Source organism: Phyllobates terribilis, unplaced genomic scaffold, assembly GCF_046119375.1.
Source record: "Phyllobates terribilis strain yellow unplaced genomic scaffold, ASM4611937v1 Scaffold_5__5_contigs__length_657084704, whole genome shotgun sequence".
Taxonomy (NCBI): Eukaryota; Metazoa; Chordata; class Amphibia; order Anura; family Dendrobatidae; genus Phyllobates; species Phyllobates terribilis.
In genome coordinates this window covers 205041656-205055145 of record NW_027362765.1, presented here as the reverse complement: position 1 = coordinate 205055145, position 13490 = coordinate 205041656, and positions in this window count along the sequence as shown.

Sequence of the window (13490 nt, the reverse complement as noted above, 5' to 3'; positions counted from 1 at the left end):
GTTGACAGGTAGTGAGGTGTACTTTGGAGAGAAAAGAGGACGTTGATCTTCCATGATGGTGGAGAAGATGGTTTTGGAAGAGGAGAGTTAAGTAGTTATGAGGAGGGGCTGTGGGGACTTTAGGCAAAAGCTTTGCCTTATGTTGTCAATCTTCTGCTTGAAGAATGAGGCAAAGTCTTCAGCTGTGATGAGTTGAGGGGGGGGGAGCTGGGGGACGGAGGAGAGAAATGAAAGTACTGAATAGCTATTTAGAGTTGTAGGACAGGGATGATATGAGAGATGAAAAGTAGGTTTGTTTGCTGCAGTGAGTAATTGAGCAGCATTTTGACAACTTCTGTTACTGGATGGGCTACTCAACTCCCTTTCTTTGGCAGCTGCACAATGGTACGCCTTGTAGATGAGGGAAATTTTGTAACCTTTTCCTCCAGTGGATGGCAAGTGTCATCAAGTGGCCTCTCCTCCTCTTCATCCACCTTAACAACACACACAGTATTGTCCTCAAAGGTGGCACCCCAATTACCCTTGTTTCCCCCTGCATCACAACTCTCCAACCGACCAACTGACTGTGGGGAACCACAGATGGGTGAGTCTGCACAGCTGTTCGCACATTATATCCCATGTGCATCAAAGGTCTGCTTCAAAGATTCACAGACTCAATAGGAGGAAAGCATCGGCACTGATGCCCAAAATTCTTTTCACTTGGATCCGGGGCTGACTGAAGTAGGGTCTGAGCAGAATTCAGACCCTTGTCGCCATACTTTAAACCCCGGGGGTGGAGGTGATCCTGATAAGACACAGATACCTGAGGCTCATGTGGACTATACTGTGCTGTCAGGGTAGGAAGAGGAGGAGGGTGACTCTCAGGGCGAGGAGTGGGGGAACAGAGAGGATGATGATGAGGTTGTAGATCCCACTTGGTGTGAACCAGAGGCATGCAGCTGAGTAGCTTAGTAGAGGAGGAGGAGGAAGACAAGGAGGTTACATTGCAACCACAACAGGTATTGCATCCTCAGCGACAAGTCTGGCTGTGGCCAGCAGCAGTCGTGGGTCTACAGTTCGCAGGTGCGGCAAGGGTTGCCTAGCCTGGGCCTTTTTTGAGACCTCAAAGGATGACCCAACTCACATTATCTGCCAACTTTGTAAAAAACGACTCAGTAGAGGGAAAAAATCCAATAACTTGACTTGTACATGTATGAACCGGCACATACGCAATCAACATGCATTAGTCTGGGATCTCACTATACTAAAATGCGGACTAGCGGGCCTCGCCAACCACTGGCCACCCCATAAACCACACCCCCTGCTTCTTCCTCCGTCACTGCGGCAAGTGTTCTCACAAAGGTCTCCGGCAGCAGAATCTTCACTTGTTTACCCATTACAGTCGGAGTGAGAGAAAGCCCATCAGCTGTTGCAGAAGTGGACATGGCTGATGTTTTTAATTGATCTCAGACACCGAGCACATGATTTATTTCTCAATCCACCATAAAATCTCCACCTGCACCTCTCTCACAGTCCAGCAGTTGTCGTGTTTACCCTACTCCACTCTCTCTCAGCACAGCAGCCAGCCCTCGGTCCCGCAGTTGTGGTCACATAAAAGATTTTTCCTTCTACACATGCCAAAGCTAAGAGCTTGAACTTCACCATCTCCAATCTGTTGGCCACGGAAATGCTGCTTTTCCACCTGGTGGATACAGACGGTTTCCGAAAGCTGATGGCCCCCACTACCATTTGCCCATTCGCCATTACTTCTCTAAGAAATCTGTGCCTGACCTGCACCAGCATGTCACAGACAATATCACTTGTTCCTTGAAAAAAATCTATGTCTGACAGGGTGTATTTCACCACTGACACCTGGACGAGCAAGCATGGCCCGGGGCATTATGCTGACTGGGCCCTGGGTGACTCTGGTGGCTGTGGGGGCAGGCAGCGAATGGGCTGCACCACAAGTCTTGGAATTCCCAACGCTTGCAGGGTGCTTGGGGATGGAGAACTAAACCACTAAACGCCAGAAAATGGAGAAATAAACTACTAGACAACAAGGGTTAGAGAGCTAAACTACTAAACACCTAGGGTTTGAGCACTAAACCACTAAACACCGGAAAATGGAGAAATAAACTACTAGACAACAGGGGTTTAAGCAATGGCTGTCTCCAATGAACCTGGAGCCTGGGAAGGCTGTGTGCGATAATGGTGTGAATCTGGTGGTGGCTCTACGCCGTGGCAACCTCACACACAAGCCTTGCATGGCTCACATCCTCAACCTGGTCGTACAGCAATTTCTCCACCTCTATCCCGGTCTGGATGCGCTGCGGCCGAAATCACAGTTGCTGTGTGCTCACTTCCGCTGGTCTTCGACTTGCATTGCTACAGAGATCTTTTGGCCTACCAGTTAACCGGTTGATATGCAATATATTGTCACTGTGGAATTCCACTCTGCACATCCATTGACAACATGGAAAGGAGTCTGCTGCTCACTGAGCAGCAGCTCACTGGGGTAGATGTGGGGGAGGGTGGTAGACGGGAGCTGCAGGACAGTGAGGTCGCTAGTTGGGTGACAGTTAGAAGGGGTGGTAGAGGGAAGAGTGCCAGGGAGGCTAGTCCTGATCTGGCACACCCCAATAAGTTTGCAAAGTTGGCAGATGAGGGGAGTGACGGTACAGGGGTAGCACTACTGCAGCAAGGCATGTCCCCTGAAAGCCGGAGGAGTGTCAACTCCAGTAAAGAGGGAAATAGGAGAGTAGGGCAGGCCAGGCAGGTGCTGGTAGTGGGGGACTCAATTATTAGGGGAACAGATAGGGCAATCTGTCACAAAGACAGGGATCGTCGAACAGTGTGCTGCCTACCTGGCGCTCGAGTCCGGCACATCGCTGATCGGGTTGACAGATTACTGGGAGGGGCTGGTGAGGACCCAGCGGTCATGGTGCACATTGGCACAAATGACAGAGTTAGAGGTAGGTGGAAGGTCCTTAAAGATGATTTCAGGGAATTAGGCTGCAAGCTGAAAGCAAGGACCTCCAAGGTGGTATTCTCTGAAATACTACCGGTACCACGTGCCACGCCAGAGAGGCAATGGGAGATTAGGGAGATAAATAAGTGGCTCAAGAACTGGTGTAGGAAGGAGGGATTTGGGTTCCTGGAGAATTGGGCCGACTTCTCAGTTGGCTACAGACTCTATGCTAGGGACCGGCTGCACCTTAATGGGGAGGGTGCAGCTGTCCTGGGGACAGTTTAAACTAGGGATTGGGGGGAGGGTATTCATTTTATAGGTGGGGAAGATAGTGCAGATAGTGACCTGGGCACAAATAAAGAAATTGGGGGTGGGGTTAGAACAGTCAATAAAGTAAGAAGGAATAGAGGTACAGAGAGATACGTAAAATGCATGTACACTAATGCCAGAAGCCTCACCAACAAAATGGAGGAATTAGAATTAATTTTGCTGGAAAATAATTATGACATGGTAGGGATATCTGAGACGTGGCTGGACGAGAGCCATAACTGGGCAGTTAATTTACAGGGCTATAGTCTGTTCAGAAATGACCGTACAAACAAGCGAGGGGGGGGGTGTTTATATGTAAAATCATCCTTAAAACCTGTCTTGCGGAAGGATATATGTGAATCTAATGAAAATGTAGAGTCCCTGTGGGTGGAGATAAGGGGAGGGGGAAAAAATAATAAATTACTGATAGGGGTTTGTTATACGTCTCCAAAAATAATGGAAGTAGCGGAGAATATCCTCGTAAAGCAAATAGATGAAGCAGCGACTCAAGGAGAAGTCATTATTATGGGAGACTTCAACTACCCTGAAATACATTGGGGGACAGAAACATGTAGTTCAAGCAAAGGAAATAGGTTTTTGACTACTATGAGAGACAATTACCTTTCACAACTGATTCAGGACCCAACAAGAAGGGGGGCACTGCTAGACCTAATATTAACCAATAGGCCAGACCGCATATCAAATATACGAGTTGGGGGTCACTTGGGTAATAGTGATCACAAAATAATACGTTTTCATGTAACTTTTAATAAGATGTGTAGTAGAGGGCTTACAAGGACACTAAACTTCAGGAAGGCAAATTTCCAACGGTTAAGAGATGATCTTAGTGCAATAAACTGGGACGATATCCTGAGACATAAAGCTACACAAAGCAAATGGGAGACATTTATTAACATCCTGAATAGGACCTGTGCACAATATATACCCCTTGGGAATAAACATGCTAGAAATAGGAGGAAACCACTAAGGCTAAATAGAGCTGTAAGGGGCGCAATAAGTGACAAAAAGAAAGCATTTAGAGAACTAAAGCAAGTAGGTAGTGATGAGGCATTAAATAAATATAGAAAATTAAATAAATTATGTAAAAAACAAATCAAGGCAGCAAAGATTGAGGCAGCGAGAATCATTGCCAGAGAAAGTAAAAATAACCCCAAAATATTCTTTAACTACATAAATAGTAAAAATCTAAAAAATGATAGTGTTGGCCCCCTTAAAAATAGTCTGGGTGAAATGGTGGATGAGGATGAGGAAAAAGCCAATATGCTAAATGATTTTTTTTCAACCGTATTTACACAAGAAAATCGCATGACAGAAAACATGATTAGTGATAACAAAAATTCTCCAGTAAATGTCACTTGCTTAACCCAGCAGGAAGTACGGCGGCGTCTAAAAATCACTAAAGTTGACAAATCCCCGAGCCCGGATGGGATACACCCGCGAGTACTGCAGGAATTTAGTAATGTCATAGATAGACCATTATTTTTAATCTTTAAAGATTCCATAATAACAGGGTCTGTACCACAGGACTGGCGTATAGCAAATGTGGTGCCAATATTCAAAAAGGGGACAAAAACTGAACTTGGAAATTATAGGCCGGTAAGCTTAACCTCTACTATGGGTAAAATCCTGGAGGGTTTCCTAAGAGATGCTATACTAGAGTACCTGAAGAAGAATAACCTCATGACCCAATATCAACATGGGTTTACGAGGGACCGTTCCGTCAAACTAATCTGATCAGTTTTTATGAGGAGGCAAGTTCTGGACTGGACCAAGGAAATGCAGTGGATGTTGTGTATATGGACTTTTAAAAAGCTTTTGATACGGTTCCACACAAAAGGTTGATACATAAAATGAGAACAATGGGGATAGGGGAAAATATATGTATGTGGGTTAAGAATTGGCTCAGTGATAGGAAACAAAGGGTGGTTATTAATGGAAAACACTCAGACTGGGTCTCAGTTAACAGTGGGGTACCACAGGGGTCAGTATTGGGCCCCCTTCTTTTTAACATATTTATTAATGACCTTCTAGGGGGCATACAGAGTAATATTTCAATATTTGCAGATGACACTAAACTCTGCAGGGTAATCAATACAGAAGAGGACAATTTTATATTACAGGAGGATCTATGTAAACTAGAAGCTTGGGCTAATAAATGGCAAATGAGCTTTAATGGGGATAAATGTAAGGTAATGCACTTGGGCAGAGGAAATAAAATGTATAATTATATGCTTAATTATAAAACACTGGGCAAAACTGTAACTGAAAAAGACCTGGGTGTATTGGTGGACGACAAGCTCACGTTTAGTGGCCAGTGTCAGGCTGCTGCTGCAAAGGCAAATAAAATAATGGGATGCATTAAAAGAGGCATAGATGCTCATGAGGAGAACATAATTTTACCTCTATACAAGTCATTAGTGCGACCACACTTAGAATACTGTGTACAGTTCTGGTCTCCGGTGTATAAGAAAGACATAGCTGAACTAGAGCGGGTGCAGAGAAGAGCGACCAAGGTTATTAGAGGACTGGGGGGTCTGCAATACCAAGACAGGTTATTACACTTGGGGTTATTTACTGTGGATAAAAGAAGGCTTAGGGGTGATCTTATTACTATGTACAAGTATATGAGGGGACAGTACAAAGACCTTTCTACTGATCTTTTTACTCTGAGGCCTGAGACGGGGACAAGGGGGCATCTTCTACGTCTGGAGGAAAGAAGGTTTAATCATAATCACAGACGGGGATTCTTTACTGTAAGAGCAGTGAGACTATGGAACTCTCTGCCGCATGATGTTGTAATGAGTGATTCACTGTTAAAATTTAAGAAGGGCATGGATGCCTTTCTTGAAAAGTATAATATTACAGGTTATAAATACTAGATTCCTTGATAGGGCGTTGATCCAGGGAACTAGTCTGATTGTCGTATGGAGTCGGGAAGGAATTTTTTTCCCCAATGTGGAGCTTAGTGTTTGCCACATGGTTTTTTTTTTTGCCTTCTTCTGGATCAACAAGTTAGGCTATGGGTTGAACTAGATGGACTTAGTCTTCCTTCAACCTTAAAAACTATGTTACTATGTTACTATGTTACATGTTGCAGCAACTGTGGCAGCAGAGATGAGCCCTGGTGCAGTATATCATTTTGCATAGCTTGGGCCAACACAGTATGGACGTGATGCAAACCATGCTTGCGGAGTGGGCATAGATGAAAGACCCCTGCTCCCTTCTGCACAGTTTCGAAATGGCTACTAAGATGGTTAGTGCTGACTTCATCAGCAAACTATTCCGGTTATTTTGGTCTCAGTGGAAGAGGAAGAAGCAGAGAAGCATGCGGAATGGATAGCAATTAGTGATGAGCGAGTGTATTCGTTACTATTCGCATGGATAGTACGGTATTCGGGTTACTCGTTATATTGCGAGTATTTGTGTACTCGCCTTGGTATATACAGATGAGACCTGCAATTTTGGTGCCTCCTTTGCAGCCACTAAACATGCTGGGCTTTTTAACCAATCACAGTAACGCCACAGACATCTTGGTTGTGGCATTATTGTGATTGGCTGGCCACCCCGCATCATGGGGTCTATTTAAGCCCTGCCGCCGCCATTTTGTGCACATTGCGTCTGGAGCCTGCATTCTACAAGCATAGGGAGGGATCGCTGAGCTGCTAGGGAGAGTGTTTAGGCCTCCTGATGAAACAAAAGCCCTTTTAAGGTCTACCTGAAGCGTATACTAGTTCAGTGTAGAGTAGGAAGGGAGAGATACTGGAGCAGGGACAGTTTAAAGGAGCCGCTCACTTGCTCCATGATACCACCAAAAAATAGCTCTTTTCAGAGCTGATGACTAGTGTTGAGCATTCCGATACTGAAATATCGGGTATCGGCCGATATTCGCCGCATCGGAATTCCGATACTTAATTCCGATACTTTTACAATATCGAATACCGGAATCGGAAGTTCCCATAATGCCTGCGCTCTGCAGTGTCTCTGAAGGATGACAAGCTGGATGGCAGCGCTCAGCTGCGATCCAGCCTGTCATCAGAATGCCATCCCAGCGTGGGAGAATTCTCCTGATTGTTTAAAAGCCGGCGGGCGGTAAAAAGCCGCCGGCTTTTAAACAATCACACAGCCCCATACTGCTTCCCCGCAGCCTCCCACGCCGATCCTCTGCTCCCCCCATCCTGATCGTAAGTTAGGACCGGGCGGGGAGCACAGCACCAAGGAGCGGGGAGCGAAGGACCCGGGCGGGGAAGCCAGCAATGAAAAGACTTCACCGCCGGCTTTCCCGTTCTGTGCTGCGCTTTCCCGCCGGTTATTTCAAATGAACAGCTGAGGTATCAGGTGATGCCGATCAGCTGTTCATTTGAAATAGCCGCGGTGCCCTCAGAGGGTTCATGTGAGTTCATGCTTGACTGCATTGCATGAACTCACATGAACTTTCCCACAGCTGCACAGGTCAGCCTCACCTCGCAGACCATCAGCCCCGTCATGATTAGTGTGTGCGCGGTGTCTGTGCGATGTCTGCGGGTGTGTGTGGTGTCTGTGCGATGTCTGTGGGTGTGTGCGGTGTCTGTGCGATGTCTGCGAGTGTGTGCGGGTGTGTGCGTGCAGGCAGACAGAGGCCGATGTGACACTACTACTCCCATCGGCCTATGTCTGTCCCCCGTCCACTCGTGCCAGCAGGATCAGCTCGATGGGAGCAGTAGTTCCCATCAGCCTGATCCTGCTATTTAAATTGCCCTACTGTGTCCCCAATAAATTTTAAATACATTTCATTGGTGGCCAGTGGTTACCTAAAATAAATTAGTTTGTACATTACCTGTCCCCGCCGATTGCCACCTAAAATAAAGTAAAAAATAAAAAACTACACCTATACTCACCTAGACACCTAATTCCCCGAAGCCATCAATCTCCTGTAATAAAATGTAAAATAATAAACCACAACCTTATCCTTACCCCTCCGTAGTAGTCCACGGGTGTCCCACGATGATCTCCAGTTTAGAGCAGCCACATAGAATGTGACCACTCTGAACCGCTGCCGCCGCTAGAATGACGGGGGCGTAAAGCAGCCCCGTCATTGCATGAGCGGGTTCGCCGGAGTTCAGGCAGCGCTGCTCCGGTTAGCTCCTTTACGGCCCTGCTGTACCGTGAGAAATTCCCACGGTACAGCAGTGCCGTAAAGGAGGTCTCCGGAGCTGCGCTGACTGAATGCACTCCGGTGACCTCAGTCAGGGCTCACGCTGCTGGGAGCGGACGTGTTCCCGGCAGCGTGAGCTTACAGCTGCCATGCACAGCTGTCACCATCTCCAGATGTGACAACTGTGCATGGGAGATCAGCGCAGGAACATGGACAGGTAACTATTTTTTTTAGTAAACTAAGATTTAAATAAAATGGTGTGTTTTATTTCAAATAAATTATTTTTTTCTGGGTGTAGTGTGTGTGTTTTCTTTTTAACACTTTGTAGGTTAGTAATGGGGGTGTCTTATAGACGCCCGTCATTACTAACCTGGGCTTCACTGCGCTTCTCAGTGTCCGCGGGATGACAGGCTGGATGGCAGCGTTCTGCTGCGGTCCAGCCTGTCATCTCGATGTAGCATAGCTGAAGCTGTCCTGGGAACCATGGGAAGGCAAGGATGATGTTGCTTTATTATTTTTCTTTTATTGCAGGAGATCGTTGGCTTCAGCTGGAATGGGCGTGATGGTAAGTATGGTTTAATTTAGAACAATAAAGAATTGTGTGTTTATTTCAATTAAAGGACTTTATTCTGGGTGTTTGTGTTTTTTTTTAACTTTGACTATGGGGTTCGAAATGGGGGTGTCTTATAGACGCCTCTCCATTACTAACCTGGGCTTGATGTCAGTTGGCATTATAAGCTGACATCAACCCCAGCCCTATTACCCCACTGCCACCGCTACAGGGCAGTGGGTAGAGCGAGGCTAAGTGCCAGAATTGCATGCGCCATTTCTGGGGCAGCTGACGGCTGATGTTTCTAGCCTGGGAGGGGGCCAATATTCATGGCACCCTTCCTGGGCTATTAATATCAGCCCCCAGCTGTCTGCCTAGCCTTTGCTAGCTATTAAAATAGGGGGGACCCCACGTCATTTTTTTGGGGGGGTCCCCCATTTTAATAGCTAGTAAAGGCTAGGTATTCAGCTGGGGGTTGATATTAGTAGCCTGGGAAGCTCCGTGGGTATTACCCCCTTCCCAGGCTTCAAACATCTGCCCCAGCTGTCTGCTTAACCTCCGCTAGAGACTAAAATTACTGGGAACCTCACGCCAATTTTTTTTTTAATAAATCCTTTATTTTAACATTAAATGACAAGTACAATAATCAACACTGTCACTGTACTTCATATATATGTGACTGACATGTTTCTATCTATCTAATCTATGTGTGATGCTCTATTATTTCTGTTGTAAATTGTCGGGTACAGATGCTGAATTGCCGGACGGCTTTTTTAAAGAGACGGTGCATGAAAACACTAATATTTTTTTAAATAAATCCTTTATACTAAATGACAAGTACAGTAAGCAACACTGTCACTGTACTTATTATATATGTGACTGACATGTTTCTATGTATCTAATCTTTGTGTGATTCTCTATTCTTTCTATTCTAAATTATCGGGTACAGATGCTGAATTGCCGCCCGGCTTTTTTAAAGAGACGGTGCATGAAAACACTAATATTTTTTTTAATAAATCCTTTACACTAAATGACAAGTACAGTAAGCAACACTGTCACTGTACTTCATATATATGTGACTGACATGTTTCTATCTATCTAATCTATGTGTGAAGCTCTATTCTTTCTGTTATAAATTGTCGGGTACCGGTGTATGCCGCTGCTGAATTGCCGGCTTTTCATGTTTCACTGTGAGCACTGTTCCCATCGATTGGGCAACCACCTCCCCCAATACATTCTACATTATTGTTAGTTGTTTTCCTTCATGTAGAATTAACCTACAAGGAAAGAAAGGGTTTATTTTCATTCCGATATTTGTGTCCCATTGACTTGCATTGGTTTCCGATATCGGAATCAGCGATATCCGATACTTTTTGGGTATCGGCCCGATCCAATCCGGTCCGATATTTCCTGATATCGGAAGGTATCGCTCAACACTACTGATGACACACAACAAAGTCAGAGTAAAGGGAGGGAGAGATTGTGTATTAGGTAGGGAGAGGTTAAAGTGTTCTTCCAGTGTCCATCTTAAAACAGCTCTAGTCAGAGGCAAAGCAATATTTTTCCAGCACACAGAGTAGTAGCATTTTATGCTCAGAGCCTGGCTTCTGCTGTCCACATTAGTCCACTTAAAAAGGCAGTTAGGGCACTATGCAAAGCAGTACTCCAAACATTTCCTACTGCCTGCTACAAAGCACACACCAGCCCATTTTCGCTGCTGTTTTTGGGGTGACAGCCTGCCTTCTGTCCACATTAGTCCACTTAAAAAGGCATTTAGTGCCCTACACAAAGCAGTAGTCCAAACATTTACTACTGCCTGCTGCCAAGCATGCACCAGGCCATTTTCCCTGCTGTTTTTGAGGTGACAGATAGTGTTGAGCCACCCCCGTAGTGTTCGAGTTCGGTTCGGTTCGTCGAACACCCGTGTGTTCGCCGAACTGTTCGTCGAACTGTTCGTCGAACACCTTCGAACACCGTTAAAACCAATGGCAGGCAAACAAAAACACATAGAAACACATAGAAAACACCTTCAAAGGTGTCCAAAAGCTGACAAACTGCTCAGAAGACATAACTAACACATGGAAAAGTGACAAGTACATATAGTCATGCGAAAATAAAAGAGGTGGAGGAGTAAAAGGAGGGGTAGACACAGATATAGGCATGTCATGCCCTTCTAAAATCCAAAAAGTGAGAAGCCGACACGGCCAGTCCGCTCCTGCCCGTGCCACCTCCGTGTCGCCGGGTTTGTGCCAGAGCCGCGGTGCACCCTGATGGCCAGCCCCCCTCTCCCAATACTGGTGCCTGTCCGCTGGTGGGTCGAGCGAGCCCCCCTGTGGTGGAGGCAGCTCTAAGCTTTTTAATTTAAATTGTGTCTCTAATTTGAATGAATACACTTTAAATCCATTTACAAGGATCTATTGGAGGGCAAGTCTCATGCCAGCAGCCGCGTAATTCCAGCTCCAGTAGCGTCCACTAAAGCTGCTGCAGTTAAAAAGCTTTTATAAGGATCGAGCTCGGCTGTCCACCGCAAGGCATCCTACTGCCAGTCCCAGCCCCTATGCCTTGGGGTGCCTCCTGATGCTCTTCACTGAGTATCCCATGGTCCCGAAGCATTTCCTTTGAAAAAATTAAGTGTCTAAACTACAGGTGGTGTAGCTTGCTTAACAGCCGGGATAATCCGCTGACTAGCAGACACTGCTACTAGGCACAAAGTATTTCCTGGGCTAGATGCAGTTAAAAATTTGTAATTAGATACTCTCGTTGGATGCTGAGAAAGCATTCCATAGAGTCTCCTGGCACGCCATATATGATTCTCTTAAAAAGCTTGGGGTAGGGGTCTAGGGGACCCTTTTATAGCCAAAATCACGGCCCTGTATCACAATACGTCACCTAGGCTGAAGATAAATGGAACTGTAGCACCCTGAGGGCTCGGTTGCTACAGAGGTATTGCACCTCACCCAGAGGTGTGATATCTCACTCTCAGGTAAGGATGGAGTGTGGATCAGGACCCGACACCTGCATGCATTACACCACATTGCCGTGGGGCAGGGCGACCAATATGCCTCTGAGATGGGCACGACAGTCCCTGTCCCTGGCTGGAGTGGGGGGAGGGAACACTGAGGAAGGGGAACCCTGTAGTGCAGGAGCAGGGAGGAAGCAGTTCCTGGGTGCATTGAGAAGGGAGTATAAAAGGTGGGCACCATCTTAGTTCAGTGCAGAGAAGTCTGAGCAGAAGTGGCAGGGAGCAGGGGCTCTGCATGAGCTCTGCTCCGGAGGCGGGCCTAGTAACAGAGGCCCAGGCCTGGAAGAGGGAGAAGGAAGGAAGAGGAGCGGAGAAGGCTCCAGGAACGAGGAATGAAGGGATCCCAGGGGTGCGGACGGGCGAGTCGCCACCACACGCCCGAATCCACCTGCGTGGAGGGGTCACGCCAAAGGGGGAGACCGGTCCCCGAAACTAGTGGAGGCAGGAAACGACCCTCAGCTAGAAACCGGAGGCTGTGACATTTTATGTGGCGCAGCCCCTCGCTACACCCGCTAGGAAGGCACCACATAGGGTCAGGGAAACTGGCGCCAAGTTTACCAAGAGGAGGCCCGAGGCAGCCGGACAGAAGGGTTGGTAAGAAAGGCCAGACAAAGGACACACAAAGGGGGTCCTGTGAAGCGCTCCAAAGTTTTCTGGGAGTTGTCTGAGCCCCTCACCTGGTGAGCACAGTACGACGTGGGCAGCCGTTACCTGCAGACGTGGTCTGGATAATAAGAACTGTGAGTAAAGGCCCTGGACTGCATGACTGACTCCGTGTCGTTACTGCTGCTGCCCTGCACCATCACCCCCATCCTCCGCATACACTGCCCTGAGGCTATACTCCTCCCGTGGGGAGTTATGCTGCGCTCTGCTGCACCCACAACACCAGCCTCAGCGGTCTGCCCTGCAGCGGCGGTTCACTCTGACCGCAATCCACGGGTGGCGTAGTCGGACATTTAAACATCAAAACCACATAAATAGTTCCGCCACTGGATTGACCACCCTGAGCCACGGAACCGGGTCGCCGCCACGAAGACTACAACCACCAGCATCCACCAAAAAGGGTCCGGCTCCAGGTGTCCCAAAGCCCAGGGGGTGCATCAGAACATTTTCATCACCTTTCACAATCACCAATGGGACAAGGCAGGGATGTCCTCTGTCCCCTCTCTTATACATCCTAGTGACGGAGCACCTGCTCTCATCAATTCGCCATAACCCCAATATTAGGTGGATTGAGGTGGGAGGCACCGAGTACAAGTGCTCTCTATTTGCTGATGATGTCCTAGTATATATCACTCAATCACATATATCCATCCATGCTGTTATGGCTGAAATAGATCACTTTGTTACATGGTCAAATTTTAAAATCAATGCAGCGAAGTCTGAGGCCCTCGATGTCTCCCTCCCCAAATCCATATAGGATTCCATCCAGTCCAACTTTCCCTTTGCCTGGCCCTCACAGGGTATCAAATACTTAGGAATTCCTATTCATAGAGACCTCTCCCATCTA